The following is a 16,234-nucleotide window of genomic DNA, read 5'->3' as shown; positions in this document are numbered from 1 at the left end:
CCTTGTACTAAAGGACAAAAGACACCCAACGGATAAAAGCACAACCATACGTCCAAACAGGAAATGCAGCTCTGTAGAGTTCTTTAGCCTCTTTTAGCTCCTACCTTGACTTATAAGACAATGACTTGGTTCTACCTCTCACTATTTCCAAGATCAAAACACCTTTCCTGCTTATTATAAGGTATAAACTCAGCGTGTAAATGTCTCTTTTGTTGCCTTTAATTGATGTTGAAAGGAGGAGGAGAGAGAGGGGATGATAAGGCCTCAGGTCGGACACACCTGGACCCTCGTCTGCGGATTTCTAAATGCAGAGTAGTTGCTTGAGCGGTGGCGAACCCCTCACTTCAAGGAAACACCTCACAACAATGGAACAATGCTCTCCCTCCATTCTTCTCTGTAGTTAACGGAGATATCATGAATCAGAGCTTTTATCTGGGAGGACAGTTTACAAGCACACCACTCAGCTTTTGTTGCTAAAACTGGGTGGAAACAATTAGCGAGAGAAAGTCCTCTGCTGAGCGAAGCGTTTAAATGAGTTTAAACCTCTGCGGTCCGGTGTCCGAGCCAGGACCTGCCGCCTGAGCGAGCGGCTCTCGGGGAGAGTTCGCACTTGACTTGGATTCCGGGTTCCTGTTATCAGTGACTGTGAGTGTGTGTCAGGTGTGCTGCTCAGGAGCTGCAGGTGTTCTGCTTCTCCAGAAGAAAACTGGCAGAAACACAAATTTATCCTGACAAAAGACACACACACACACACACACACACACACACACACACACACACACTGAGAACATGACAAACTTCAGCAGGGTGGAACTGCTGCTCTGACCCCGAACCTCCAGCTCACATTCATCCTCTGCCTGCAGCACAGCTGGGAGACAACAGGAGGCTGTGTAAGAGTGTGTGTGTGTGTTTTGTAAGTGTGTGTGTGTGCTGCAGTAAAGCACCCAGCAGTGCTGCGACGCTCCACTGAACAGCGTTGACTAAGCAGCTCACTGAGTGTGTGTCTGCCATTGTTAGCTGGGCACACAGTACTGAACTGGCAGGAGGACTGTGTGTGTGTGTGTGTGTGTGTGTTTACACGTATTTAAATCTGTTCGGTCTTCATGGGTTGGCTGGGTTTGACTTAAAGGACCTGAGTGCAGTGAAGGAGAAATTACGGTGGCCTTTGTTTGTCTGTTTCGTTCTACTGTAGAAACATGGCCGACTCCACCAGAAGAGGACCCGCTCCTTCTGTAGATAAAAACGTCTCGTTCTAAGGTAACAAACACACAGTTATTCTTATTTTCAGGTGATTATACACTAATAAAAATGAATGACTATTACATTTCTGACAATAGATCCTCCTCAGTGTGACACTCTGGAGCTTTAAGTGAGAACAATAACTTCATCGTTTTAAAACTCAAGTGATGATGGAGGCAGCGGTATCATTGGGTGGTTACGGTTAATTCTGCAGGAAATGAATGTAAGTCTGTGTAATGACCCCTAAACTGACAGAATGTGTGTATGACAAAATGGCAGGGGCCTAATGAAAGACAGTATTTGCAGAGTTGCATTGTGGGAAATGTAGGAGATTTACCACAAAGGTCCTCCTCCTGAGTTTTCACAGATTTGTGGAAGTGCGATTACTAAACTAACGGAGCCATTTAATGAGATAACAGCCTCAGACCTTCCTGGAGGAGAAGATATGAAGAAAACCATAGATGAAGACTAAACAAAAGGCTTCTGGGTATTTTGTTTTTATTAATGTGCTCATGAACAGGAGCTTTAAAATGAGTTGTTTTAGCAGACAAATATCTTTTTAAATTCTTATTTTTTCATCAATCTTTGAGTGAATTACAAACTGTCTGAGCCACACTGATTAAAACTTGATTAACAGATTACTTTGGATACGTTACAATTTAAAGTCATTAACCGAGACAAACACATCCTGCTTCCCGCCTCATTAATGAAATTATAATAATTATTTGCTTAAATTAAATTAAAAGTGTTTCGCAAACAAAATAATGAACTTAAAGATGTAACTTTGTGTTTTTATCTGTTAGTATCCTGTCATTAAATTATAGACTCAATGATTGTTTACTGATTAAATAACAAGAGATATTTGTTAAAACAGCTCATTTTAAAGCTGTTTATGAAAAATACCCACAATCCCCAGGGAGCCTGTAATCACAGTCTACTGTTTTAAAGCTCAAACGCTGCCGCTGGTGTCACGAGATCCTCGTTTGGCTTCTGTTTTGGTAAAAACCTGCAGGCAGCAGATCTGAAGCATCAGCGGGGCCGCTAATTGATTTTTTATGGTTGCCATGGGTAACATAACCGTATCCGGGGCCTGATCTGCAGCCCGAACGTCTGCGGAGACTCTGCTGAATAATCGCAGCTCATTCTTCACTGCTGGTTAGTATCGATTGTTCTCACACAATTACCTGGAAAGTTGGAGGAACTGTTGGAGAGTTTCTGCTCGAGCTTTTAAAGGACCAAACCGCCTGATTTCCACAGCGACTATAAATCATTCCAACTCTGCAATGATGTTGAGAATTTCTCCAAATCATCCCATCAGTCTTTAGATTGATTTTATTTCATTTTATCACCTTTATTTCTTTGCTTTCTGTGTCTGAGAGCAACCACTGCTCTTTCCTCAAAGGGACCCTTTTTATCATTTTACTACATATTAAAAACTATACAAAGAACCCAAATAATGAACTCAGTAACTGCAGGAAGTTTGAATAAAACGAGTGATTTGGATGAATTCTGAGCAGACTATTTTCCTTTTTCGGGAACTTTTTACACAATTATTTTTCTGCCAAAGCTTCATGAGGAGTGCGCGAGGCCTTCTTGATTTTAAGATGTTTTAGAAAACCTAAAAATATCCACAGTAGGCCGATATCTCAGCATTGTTTTTCAAAAACTTCCTGCAGTTACTGAGTTCACTGTTTGGGTTCATTGTACAGTTTTTAATTATGTATAATACAATATGAAATATCCATAAAATATGTCACTTAGTCTGCAGTTTATTAAATGATAAAAAAAGATGTAAATTAAGGATAAAGGTTGACGTTCACTCGTGAGAATATACTTAAATAAAGCTGTACAGAAAGAAGTTAGCATTGTGACATAAATGATATTTGCAATGTGCAAAGATACAATAATCTGTCTGAAACTCAATTATATTTTCATGCTAATTAGTTATTTCTCTGTAAAATGTCTGAAAACAAGGACAAACATCTTTATAATTATATATTTAAGCTTTATAAATGCTTATTTTATACAAACCCAAACTGCTTCACTGACTGTTTCAGCTTCTGAGTTTCTTTATCGTTTAACATTCAGTCAACAGTTTGCTGAACTCTGTTTTTGTCTTTCTGCTGTGAGTCTTTCACACATACATCGGCGTTCTCCTTTAAGCACACAGCAGATTTTCTGCAGCCGATAACGGTTCATTTTTCAATCTTTTTAGCGTGTGAGTCGGCGCCGCTGCTCATTAAATGCTGCAGCGGTTCACACTGAGGTCGAGAAGGTTCAGTCGCTGATTCCTTTCTAGCTGATCAACACTGTAATCTGGACAACTTTCCATATATTGAGCTGCGTATCTGCTTCATTTTACACTCCATATTCTGAAGCCTCTTCATCTCCATCTGCCGTCATACCTGGAGTGTACTTAAGAGGCAGAATCGATAAGAGATCAGGGCTCCAGTGCGTTTCGTGCAAAGGTCAGAAAAGGTCCATATTTAGTGATGTGAGCAGAGGCATCAGGGCTGCAGTGCGCACACACACACATTTATCCACCGGTACATGATGCACTAATGTTGGCGGGTGGGCGCACACATACAGTTTGATAGATGCCTCTATCATGGCTCTGTGATGGGGTTTCTGCAGGAATGGATATGACTTCATACGGAGGAGACGACTGAAAACAAATCTATCACCGACGCAAACGCCCTCCGCCAGCCGGCGGGGCTGTTTGTTAACGCCGCTGCCGGTGAGGTGGACAATTTATGGAATACATTTTAACATTTAATATACGGTGCTCAGTTCAAAAAAGGCTGTACATCCATTTTGCATTCACCAACCGCATCTCGTACGCACTCAATCATACGCCGCCTTCCTGCATCTGCAGCAACCTCTCTGGGGAAAGTGATTCCCTCCGCTAACTTTTATTAATTCATACTGAACATTTTTTAGATATTAGTACTTATTTGTGAGTTGAAATTAAAGCAGCCATACTGATATAAGCGGGTGTGGCTAGTACCTGGATGGGAGAGTCATTGGAAGTGGAGTTGGTGGTCCAGTAGGGGCAGAACAGACAAACGTGGTGAAACTAGAGATTGAGACCATACATTTTAGGAATTAACTGTCGAGCTCATAAATCAAGTGATAAGTTGACTAATTTCTCCATAAGATTCAATACTATCAGTGTTTTATTGCAGCCATTAGAGCTGCCCCCTGACCTGGAAGCTCTGTCCGTTATATATACTGTCAGTGCTTAACATATATTAGCTTAGCACATAGCATATCTAAGTAGAGCAGAGCAATAAGGGGCGGGACACAACCCTACAATACAGCTGGATAAAATACCCCAGATTTCACCTTTAAGCTGCACATTTAAACACTAACAAGATGTAACTTGCTTTATAGAACTTAATGGGACCCGTGTCGGACACAAACTGCTCTCTAATACAGTCTGAATGAATAAGTAAAGATGTTACTGTATAAATGCCACGTTGGCTGCAGAGAGAATCCAATAATAACCTGTAGAAAGGTGGAACGAGATGAATCACAACACACAATGACACTAATTTAGAGAGCAATAAAAACAACTCTCTGCACAGAACCTTTTATGCAAATGTTGGACCTGTAAAATATCAGGATTCATCAGTGAGGGATTCACAGCGTCGTCCTGTAGTTTCACCTCTTCAGCTCCACCGATCAGTCAACGTACGTCCAACGGGACTCAACGAGTCTGATTTATATCAATCTGTATGAATAATTAAAATCCAGACACGACTCGTCATAACTGAGACATTACACAGAGATAAATCAACGTCCGCATCAATTCTGATCTCTGCTCTTCCTCCGTCTGACCTTTTATTAAAAGCATCAACAAACCAGCTCAAAATCAAATGTCACTTTAACGTCATTACGGTAACAACCATATGGCGCTCTGAAGGACGGTCGCTCTGCTCCACCAGACGGGCCGACCTCCATCATTCAGAAAAAGACTGTTGGGTAGGTTAAATACAGTAAAACAATGTGAACTCTAAATAGGTTAAGTAACACTGATGTCTCACAGCAAAACCTTTATTCGTACGACATTTTAAAGGAATTTAAACATAATTTTTAATATTTTAGACTGTAAATTGAACAGAAACCCAGTTAGACACCAGAGTTGTGATTGTTGGAACAGTGTAAAGACTAATGAAGAAAGCGTGGTGAGTTTTATTTTGTTTCTGTGAGTAAACGAGGATTAAACTGGAGAGAAACGTATTTTTATATATGTTGTTTATTTTCTTTATTAAAGCTGTTAGAGCTCGTTGCACGTATTGAACTCACCGCTCATCTCCCAGCTGAAACTACAGGGGCAGTGGGCAGTGGGGGGCTCTGATGGCTCACCTGCCCCCCATGTACCAAGGCAGTGGCCATGGGTTCAAATCCGACCTGTGGCTCTTTGCTGCATCCTCTCTCTTTCCCATGTTCCTGTCCATCCTCAGCTGTGTTTTCAGGGTGCTAACTCATTGGACTGATGAAGGCCAGTTTGAACATTTTAACATATCTACCAACTGTAACCACAGTAGTAAAATTAACTGTGTTAAATATGCAGTTATGTCACTAAGGGAACTAAAGGTTGGCGGTATTCTGAAGGACTGATCTGATTTAAACAACTTTGGGAACCACTGGTTTTGGGACTGGTTCAACTATTAATTTAATCTAAAACAGGGCAAACTGCTCGATACAATAACTTTACTTTAATAAATGGTCTTACAGGGATTTTCCATTAGCACTTTAAACGTGTGCCGAGCCTGTTTCTATTTCAGATTTATTGATTTTATTATAGCTTTATTACAGCTATAGATAGCTTGTATTATATTCATGTTCTCTCTCAGCTGTAGAAGAGTCGTGTTAAGTTACTGCTGATAAAAAACACTTCCTGGCTTCATAATAAAAGTGTTTCAATAAAAAAATAACCGCAGATTTTTACTGTGAAAAATGTATATAAAGTTAAATGTGTTTATCATTTTGGATTGGAGATTCGTTAGCGGCTGCTCGCTTCAGTCTTGAGTGCTCTCCTCTGTAAACTCGCAACTCTCTGCCTGTAAAGACACACCTTAGATCAGGTAGCCGTGTTGTTGTTGAACCGGCACGAAGAGTCAAAGAACAACTGAACACCCTGCTGATATTCAGACACATCGGTTGATATATGTGATCACTGTCTGAATAGAAGGAGTGGAGGTTGTGATGTAAAGGACTGTAGTCGTGTTTATCTTGTTTATGGTGACAGAGGAACGAAGACACTTTCTGCTCGACTTTTACCAACAAAAGCTCCAAGTGTTGAGCTAAATCTTGTTTTATTGCTCGTAATTCTTTCTCTTTTTGTGTGTGATTCCTTTTCCGGGCTAATTTCGAGATGAACTCTCCCCTGCCGCCCTGCAGCTGCTCTGCCTTTTCTGTGCGCCATCAAAAGCGTCTCCACTCGGAGCCATTAACAGTAAATAGGGGTGATTTTCCTTCTTGGCCGCTGAGCAGGATATCAATACGACTCCCTCAATTATCGACACGATGCGATGTGCAGCCCAGACAGTGACGGAGGAGGTTTGACCCCCACTAAACCCTCCATCCACCGAGCTCTCTCCACCTGTGGTTTGTGCGGGAGGAGAGGAGCAGAGGAAAAATGATGGAGGCTCCATAATCGTTATCTTTCCTCCGCCGTTACTTAGTGCAGGTAATAGCGTCCCCAGACAGAAGCTCTTTAGCCGATTGTGCCGTCTAATAGAGTCCGGATGGATATGGCCGAGTTTAAAGGCGGAGCCGTTCCCAGTCAAAGTCGCTCCCTGATAGTGTGTTTAATAGCTAAAGGATACAGCCTGTAAGCTTTATAGGAATGTCCCCGTTTCACCCAGATTTGGTTTAAATATATTCCTGCAGAGTTTCAGCTGTTTAAAAGTTGGGGCAGATGCTGGTTTTCATCCACAGGAGGACGCAGAGTAATGCTTTATGTGTTCAACACTCAGCTGATGAACTAACAGACAAAACCAGTAATGTCACCGAGCAGATAATCATTAGAAACACCCTTAAAACTCAACAGGAACAAAATAAAACCCTCTAAAATTGTCTTTGCTAATTTGTCGTGTGTTGTTCGTCATGAACTGGGAAATTAGCTCTAGAGACCAAAACAGTTGTTTGTACCAGGTTGTAAACATGTTTATTTCTGCTGTACAGTTTATTTTAATATGAGGCCTTATGGAGACTCACTGCTGGAGCCTTTAGTGGCCAATAGAGGAACTGCAGGTTTTGGCACTGTTGGAAGTTGCCGTTTGGTGTAAATAAGTTGTTCACAACCTGGAACCCAACATTTCCTTCATTCCTGTGAAAAAGTTTAGTTGTAAAACCAGATAAATTCATTCAACTGAAGAGATTGTTGAAGATGATTTTAAACTAAACTTAAACTAAACTAACTCAGTTTTTAAAGTTAAAAACATTCCTGATCAAGTGACACTGACTTAATTTAAAAGGAATTAATCAAGGATGTCTTTAACGTACAAAATTGAGTTTGTGTAACTTATATGTATCCATGTAAACTGTTTCAACAGAGTTAAAATAACTCAAATAAACTCTAAAGAACTGAACACAATCTGTATTAGAACAAAGTATCGCGAGAATAAAACACTGAATTGGTCTGTAAGTCTGTATGATTGTTAAAATATATATTTATACATTATACAGTTCTTAAAAATATCAGAAACCCCCTGCAGTTATTGTTTATCAGCTGTTCTGTATTCGTTGGATAAAGTTCAGTTTATAGTTCAGTGTACTGGATTATAAATAAGGAAAACATTTGGGAACCGCTGCTCTAAATCTGCACTTGATGGAGGGATGTTGTTTCCTGACTGTATCACCATAGAGACTAAAAACCAGCACGAAGATCAGAGCAGAAAATTCATTAAAAAACACAAATGGATCTCAGGTGGGAGGCAGCGATTAAAACGTCCAGATGTACCAGAATTTCTGGCAATTATGAACTTGTGTTGCACATAAAAAACACACTGATCTCACTACCTCGTGTTGTTTTTGGCTCGTTAAGACTCTCCCCAGATCACCTGAAATGTTTCTTTCCTTTTAATCTCGCATTAACTGACATAATCGCACCCTTCAAAATAAAATACAGTTGCACTGGAAGCCTCTCCCACTAATAACCGAAGCAACAGAAGGCTGATAAGTCAATAAGAATCCATTAAACCTGATATATTTCATCAGCAGGCTGCCTACAGAAACACACAGTCCTTCATAATCAACCAATCAAGTCCTGCAGGAGCTCATCTCAACGAGCAGCTCGGCACGATTATTTCAAATCAAAATTCAAATCACACAGTCGCTGAGCCTCAAACACACACACAGGATGTTCGCCGTATACATGCACACATTAAGAAACACAGGGATCCACCGGCAGAATAAAAACCTTATTGATTCTCTCGTCCTACGCAGGAACGTACTATTATCAGACATAAAAACATTAAAGGCTGAAAGCAGGGAGCCTGACCGAACGCCCACCTGTCCTGGATTGTACAGGATCGAACTGAAAAGGCTCCAAAATGTAACATTTCCTCATTAAACAGTTTATAAACTCTGTTCATGTTGAGTTGTTGCTTTACCTTACAATGTTCAAACACTGTCATTTTATTCAGGTAACGCTGCGTTTCAGAAGCTGACTGCAATGACGAGGGGGGAAATGTTGCTCCGTCCCTGATCCTCCTCTGGAGTTAGTATCAGGGACGGAGGAGCGAGGGCGTGTCGGTCAGACAGTCTGATAACCGCACAGGTCTCTCACTCAACTTAAAAAAGAGAAATGTCCCACAAAGCAACGTTAGAGGACCAAACAACAGTACCGTAGTAACTGTGACTGTCTTTGGAAACTTACATGAGGAAAAAAAATACCACAGCTGTACGTGGAGAAGCGTCTGTCCTCCTGTCTGTCCTCCCGACGCTTCCGTTACATTTCTGCCCGAAAAACAGCGTCTGTCACCGGCGAAAAACTCACAGAGTGTTTGTGATCAAAAATCAAAAATCACCGCGACCGTCAGCCCTACGGACCGAGACATCAGTTTACTTTCACTTTCCAGGATGTTTGGGCTCTGCAGTGATTGGCTCTGGTGCACTCTGGCTATCGTTGACAATGCTAGCGGAATTCGGAAATAATTTATGAAATAATTTGTTAACGGTATCTTTATAGTCCAAACGAAGCCGACGTTGCACACCCTTAAACCACACAGCAGCCACATTGAAACTCTCAGGTCAGTCTGATCCTGATCTGCAGAGATATTTGAGCCACACACAGACACACACACACACAACACACACAGACAGACAGAGATTTCTTGCTTTATAGATAGATGTGGAAAATGGAATTAAACCTGTTGACTGAACAAACGCCTCATCACTGCTTTTGTTTTGAAGGAGTTCGTTCACCAGATTAAAGCAAACTCAAACACAAAGAAACCTTTACTCGCTCATTACAGCTCCACCGGCTGAACACCAGCAGTGACTCAAAGACCACAACCTCTGACTCCAGACGTGAGTCATTCCCAACCAACTGAACATCGTGTACCGCGGGGGCCTTCGGATTCAGAGAGTTATTTTCTTTGTCGGCTGCATCAATCTTGTCTGCGGGAGAAATAAAGGAGCAAAGACAGAAAGGAGGAGACCCCCGGGAGGAGAGACTGGAAGTACTCACAGAATGAAGATGACGACACCAGCAGCCGAAATCAAAAGATTCCCTCGGATGACGGAAGCCAGTTTAATCTCGGATTGGATGGACGGACGGCGGTGTACGATCCACAAGGAGAGCTGGGAAAAAAAGCTCCGGGGGAGAAGTTTTACAAAGAGGAAGTGAAGGTGTCTCTCCAGATTTGGTCCCTTGCTGTCTCTCTCTCTCTCTCTTTTAGTCCCTTTTTTTATCTCACGCTCGGCGTGGAGGGAAAACTTATTGGGAAGGAGGAACCAACGGAGGGGAAGAGTTCTTTGAAGGGAGAAAGGAAATGAAAGTGTGTTTGGAAAATTAACATTCGAGGCAGAAGAAGGAGCTTTCTCCGCCGCCACCGCCGCTTCCTCTGGAGGAAGACGGATCTGGTTTGTGGGCGAGATGAAGGAGGAAACACACAACGGGGGCAGAAAACAAACTCAATTACAGACGGACGGAGATAATGGTGTGTATCGGTGGCACCTGCTCTGCCTCCCTCTTTCTCTTCCTGTCTGCTTTTCCACCTGACTGCCGAGATTAAGGCATATAATCAAATTCTCTTAATTGGGCCCCCGATCGTGGCGACCGGCCAAGAGCGTCTCCTCTCGCTCTCCGTGTGCTTCCCCTTGCCTCGCTTCGCCCGCCACCGCCACAGTGCGGGGAATGACAATGAGTCCTGGAGCACCTGTCAGTCAAGACTCGGGGCTCCTGCAGTCAACTCTACCTGCTGACTCACAACTAGTTGTTATCTTCTGCCGCCGCCCTGATCTCGCCATATCCTCCCCCCCCCCCGCTGCTCCTCCCACCTATCGATTACCCCGGAATGACAGGCGGACCCCGCCTTCCTCACACTGTTTTTTTTCCTCGATCCCTCGCCTCTTCCCTTTGTGTTTGTGTCTAATCTCTCCTGCTCTTCCTGTGTCTAATCCCCATCTAGATCCGCTGTTGCTAATTGGTTTCAGGTGTCTCTGGCGGCGGCGGGAAGGAGAGTGAGGGGGGGCAGGGGAGGGAAAGGGAAGGGGGGGGTGGCGAGGGAAGATTTCACGCCGCCGTCGCCATTAATTAAAAAGATGATTACTCAGAATACAAAGATTAAAGACGAAAATAGGAAGCGGCGAGGCCGATAATAACCTGGTAGCACTTTGTAACTCCTCGCTCAGCTCATCCGGTGTGTGTTTTCTTTCTGTTTCGAGCGGCCGTACATCCAGCAGCTTGTTAAAAATGGCCGCGTTCGGAGGAAAAGTTTCTGCAGGTCGTTGCGGCTACATGGCAGAACGAGCATCACCTCCTGTGAGCCGACATCTCGCAAGATCTGGTAAAAACTCTTTTTTTTAATTGTCCAGTTTACTCAAATGAAATTACATCCACTGCGTCGAGACTCGGTCCTGTTCGGGGGTTTTTTGCATCAGAGCTCCAAAAAAAGCAGAAATCCTTCCAGACAAACACCCAGAATCCTTTTCCTCGCTGTCCTCAGTGCAGCAGCTGGGGACCGCTGGATCTTTGAATGGATGCGGTTGCCATGGCGCCACTGAGGAAGACGTGCTGATTGGCCGAGGGGGCGGTGAGGCTGGTTCAGTAGGGTCACCTGGTGGGCTCACACCTGTGGCATTCTGGGAAATGATGTATGCTGACGCCACGCTGAGGAGGATCTGACGAGATCTGCAGTGACAAGAACACAAGACGAGAGTTTAGTTTTAAATCTTTGATGTTCAGAACTTCAAAGGACAGAAAAACTTAAATTAACTCCAGAAATAAATGAAAATGTTGAGTTTTGTATGAAACTTATGATTTATGGAAATAATGACTCTGAAAGTTGATACGTGGAGATTTTATGTTGTTTAGAAGTTCGGATACAGTGTTGGTGAAACGTTTGAATACTGACGTTAACGTACAAAATGTGACGTAAATAAAGAAAAAAACAATGCAGATAGTTTTGCTATCTTCTATTATTTACATATTTCCTGTAAATAAAATATGATTCAGTTTGATTATATTGTCTGTCAGGTTCCTGGTTCAACCTCCACACCTGCTCCAAGCTGCACACCTGACATCCGTCCAGTAATCAGCGCTGCCGTATATCACCAGCAGATCACAATCACACGCTCTCCTGTTGCCAATGTGGAGATACGAGGTTTCCACTCAATGGATAAAAGCTAAAGATGCTAAATGTTTGTTTGAGGAGATTAAAAGGTGATAAATTATAAAAACACAGAGTGAAGTGAAGCAGATAACTCGGTCATACAGTCGACTTAAAGATAAACAACAAAAGAGGATTATGGGAATCCTGATTTCTTACAGGCAGCCTACACAACAAAAATAAAATTAAGTCGACATGACTGGGGTCGATAAAAGCGTCTAAATGACGAGCGGAAGAACACGGAGGGAAGCAAACAAACCAGAGCAGAGACACAGAAGGAAAATTAAGTCTCGGGGGGGGGAAGTGGGAGGAGGAACAAGGTTTCTGTGGAAAAAAAGAGCGGAAAATAAAAGGAGGAAACACGTTCATGATGTAAAACGAGGTAAGCTCCGCTGCTACCTGTAATAACGACTAATGTGGAGTCTGTGGACACAAACTCTGTTCTCAAATCCAAGTTTTGTTTCTAACAGTCTGAAGGTTCAAAGATTTTAAAACAGAAGTTCAGTTGAAATATTTTTATAATGTCGATGTCTAAAAGAAACTTATATGAAAATGTAGTCTAAACTTTAATTTAAATCTTACATATACAATATTTAAAGCATTAATATATCAGCAAACAGCTGTTCTCTTTATAAAGACACAGAGTCACATGGTGTCTCTCTCCCTCTGCCTGTGTTGTATCGCAGCCTCTCTGTGGTTTGTTTCCATAGCCGGTCTGCTCCGACTGAACCTGCTGTTTTTATCATCTACGTTAGTAAATTAAGGATTTATTTCCACCAAACCAGAGTTGGTGATTGTTGGAAACACTAACAGAGACGGTTTTAATGAGTTTTATTCTGTTAATGTTGAGTTTTTAAGTGTTTTTATTTATCTTTGAGGTAAAATTCTTGTTTTTTTAAATGGAGTCTGGTGGGACATTGCAGCTGTTTCTGGTGCTATAGTGAGACATCTTAACATTTTTCTTTTCCAGATTCCCACTTGAACAATTTAATATTTGTATTTTTCTAACATGATATAATGTAAGAAATATTGAAGAACAATGTCAGTTAGACTAATGTTACTAAACAGCAACTAAATCCCAATTTAACATTGTTTTTTTTCTTCCAATGTCACAACCAATTCCACATTAATGCCTTGAGACTAAATAACATTTAGATAAATAACTAATCAATCAATGAAAATTCAGCCTCAGTGGAGGAGTGCAACACATAAATCAGCATCTTCTATTATAAAGGCAACCCTCGACTCCCCCGACAGCCACATCAATAAACACTCTCCGAATTGAGCTGAAAGGAGGGAGGACCAAACATTTCTGTCAATTTCAGAATCATTTCCTACTGCAGGTACCGTTAATGGAAGAATTCGTCTCTCAGGTTGAGAATCAGCTCTGATGTTCTGACCTTGAGTGAATACAGAGGACAGCAGTGACTGCAGACACTGAAAGCTTCTGTTCTTGTGAGTAAAATCCACAACCAACATCAGTGGAAGTCTTCAGACATCGGTGCATCGCTCTGGCCTCGTGTGTCAGCATCAGGAGCCACGCTGTTATCCTGACCTCTTCCACTCAGCTCTGTCTTTCAGAGGCTGTAGTGGGTTTTAAAGCTAGAGTGAAGATACTGCTATCATAAAAAACTAGATGACCATTGGCACCAACCAGTGTTATGGTAGCATGTTGGGAAGGGAGCTAAATAACGCTCCAAAGTTAGACTCCATTTTGGCGATGGAAAAGCTGCCCTGGCTATTTTAAAAGGGATCCACTGACCTCTGACCTCCAGATATCTGAATGAAAATGGATCAGTGGATAACAACGAGTCTCCCCTTTGCAGACACTTTATGTTAATCCCATGCGGCTGTTTGTCCGTGGTATGAGTAGTTAAAACAAGTCTGGAAACGCTCCCGATCGGCATTAGCTTGAAGTGAACTGCATTTGGATATTGGAGCTGAAACTGTCTGTACGCAGTCGTACTTTACATTCAGACGTTTATACTTCTATACAGAAAGTCGAGGTTTGAAATGTGAGGAATTTGTTTGTCTGTCAGTTTTTAGGTTTCTTTGTAGAGTCGAGTCGATTACTCTAAGACTTCTCTCTTGATTTATGAGCTGAGTAAACAGTTTCCTGATGAGTCTATGGTCTCAATCTCTAGTTTCAATGGTCCCATTTAGAGTAAAATGGACCTTTAGGGCGAGGCTACCTCGTGACTGATCCCATTAAAGGGTCAACCACAGATCTCTGCCTGGGGTCATCTGTACCTGTTTGACCCAAATATGTCAAAAAATGATGTTTAATTTCACACATTGTGGTTTCCTTCCATTAATGCTCCGAGCATAGTAAAAAAAAAAAGCACATATATAATGAATCAGGACGTAAGAAGTGATTACAGGTGAATGTCTTGAGTGTCGAGAGAGAGACGCCCACTCGAGCAAGTGGAGCAATAATTACAGAACAATTTCAGCTTTGGAAACACGCAGTCGTCACACTGTTTGAAATGAGTGTGATTACAGAGATTTAATATCAAACTCTCCTCTGAATTGTAACCTGCACTATCATTAATACCCCAACAGGGAGGACAACGAGCTGTTCAACAGAAAACGGGGACAAAATGATTCTACGGAGGAGGAAATATGCCGCGGAGTAACTTGTTGCATAATACCACCTGTAGCATTCGCTGTGCTGCATGACGGCTGCAGCAAATAACTGGAAATGTCAAACTGAGTGTTCCTTTTCAGGCCTGCAGACACACTTCCAGTTCACAATGAAAGAACATTTCGAATATTTTTGGACCGGATATTGAAGATTGTGTGGGTGAGCAGCAGAAACTCATAGTGGAGCGCTGAAGGCTGCAGGATCGAGGTTCACGTGTTCAGTATCGGTGCAACAAACTCACTTTAATGGACATTTAGGAGAATGGGAAGGGAACTTAAGATCTACAGGATGAACAAAGGACAACAGAGTTTATTCATCAAGGTCTCACATATATCAATAAAACCTGATAGGTTCAACTCAAACTGTTGAAGCATTAAAGGTTATTTGATCTGAGTAGAAGTAACTCAAGTATTTGTTAAGGTAACTTGGATAAATTAAGTTAATTGAAGTTAGACTCGTAGCATTTCTCCAAACTTATTTAAAATGTGTGAACTCAACTTAATTTTTCTTTATACAAATGTTGAATTTAGTCAGTTTTCTTCTACTAAAACAAATTATTACATTACCTGTCAAAACAGCTGACATACAATAAAGATAAATAATTTAGTGATTATCAGTCAATTAGTTTTATGTGACAAACATCAAATCTTTAAACTTCCACAACAATTAAATTGCTGCACACATTAGTTAATTCAAAACTGAGTTACTTTAATAATTCATTTTTGGGTTGGGTTTAATTCATGTGACTAATTTTCTGGATTAATTTATGTTAACTTATTATTAAATTATTTTATTAAGATATGTTGTCAATGTTTTACAATGTGTATAAAGATATCATTTATTTTATCAGTAATCGTATCGGCTGAAAGAAAAATCCACAGTGTGCGTCAATAAATCTGATATAGTTACTAATTACCTGTTAAATGTATAACAATACAAACTTTGTACCACTGGATTCAAAACAACTTCAATTTCAATAAAATGTCTTTTGATTTGATGTAAATCTGATATTTAACACAACAAATGACGTTTTTAATGTTTTTTTGCATTTTTTAAATAAAATCATCATTAAGGTACGATAAATACGTGAAGCCACATCTCTCGACAGTTTCCACAGCAGATTCAGTGTTTCCACCTCCAACAGAAAAACGTTCATTAATGGGTTACAGGGTTAGTGTGAGGCTGAAAATGTGAAGGTTGTCCCGAGGGAGGCAGAGCGTCTGCATCCCAGCCGGCAGCTCCTTCAGGCTGAACTCACCACAGTGCACTGACCCAAATGCTAATGCTAGCATGCTAACAGGGTCACCATTACAATGCTTGTCAGATATAATGTTCAACATCTTAGTTAAGCATGTTAGCTGTCTGTAGATTTAAACATCTTGGTCCTCTGCACGTCCAGGGAATCTTAGGAAGGCGTTCTCAGACATAAAGACGTAAGTGAAGGTTTGTGATTCACATTCAGGTAAAGTAGACAGCGTGCATTCAAACGCAGTCACATTGTAGAGAC

The 16,234-nt window shown here is 41.4% G+C and overlaps 1 protein-coding gene across 5 annotated transcripts in view; it reads right to left on the bottom strand.

Moving 5' to 3' along the window:
- The window catches only part of LOC127357970 (glutamate receptor ionotropic, kainate 5-like), a 177,487-nt gene that overhangs the window by 149,402 nt on the left and 11,851 nt on the right, over positions 1-16,234 (bottom strand). For 3 of the 5 annotated variants that reach the window (XM_051390656.1, XM_051390660.1, XM_051390659.1), the window contains exon 2: positions 11,078-11,605. The gene's annotated coding sequence lies outside the window, so the exon portion shown is untranslated. Of the gene's footprint in view, positions 1-9,940; positions 10,174-11,077; positions 11,606-16,234 lie in introns of those variants that run through there. The other 2 variants (XM_051390657.1, XM_051390658.1) reach the window with 1 other exon arrangement.

This window comes from Dicentrarchus labrax, unplaced genomic scaffold (genome assembly GCF_905237075.1).
Source record: "Dicentrarchus labrax unplaced genomic scaffold, dlabrax2021, whole genome shotgun sequence".
In the NCBI taxonomy this organism is placed as follows: domain Eukaryota; kingdom Metazoa; phylum Chordata; class Actinopteri; family Moronidae; genus Dicentrarchus; species Dicentrarchus labrax.
The sequence above is the reverse complement of the archived record's forward strand: the minus strand, read 5'-3'. Positions and strand labels throughout refer to the sequence as shown.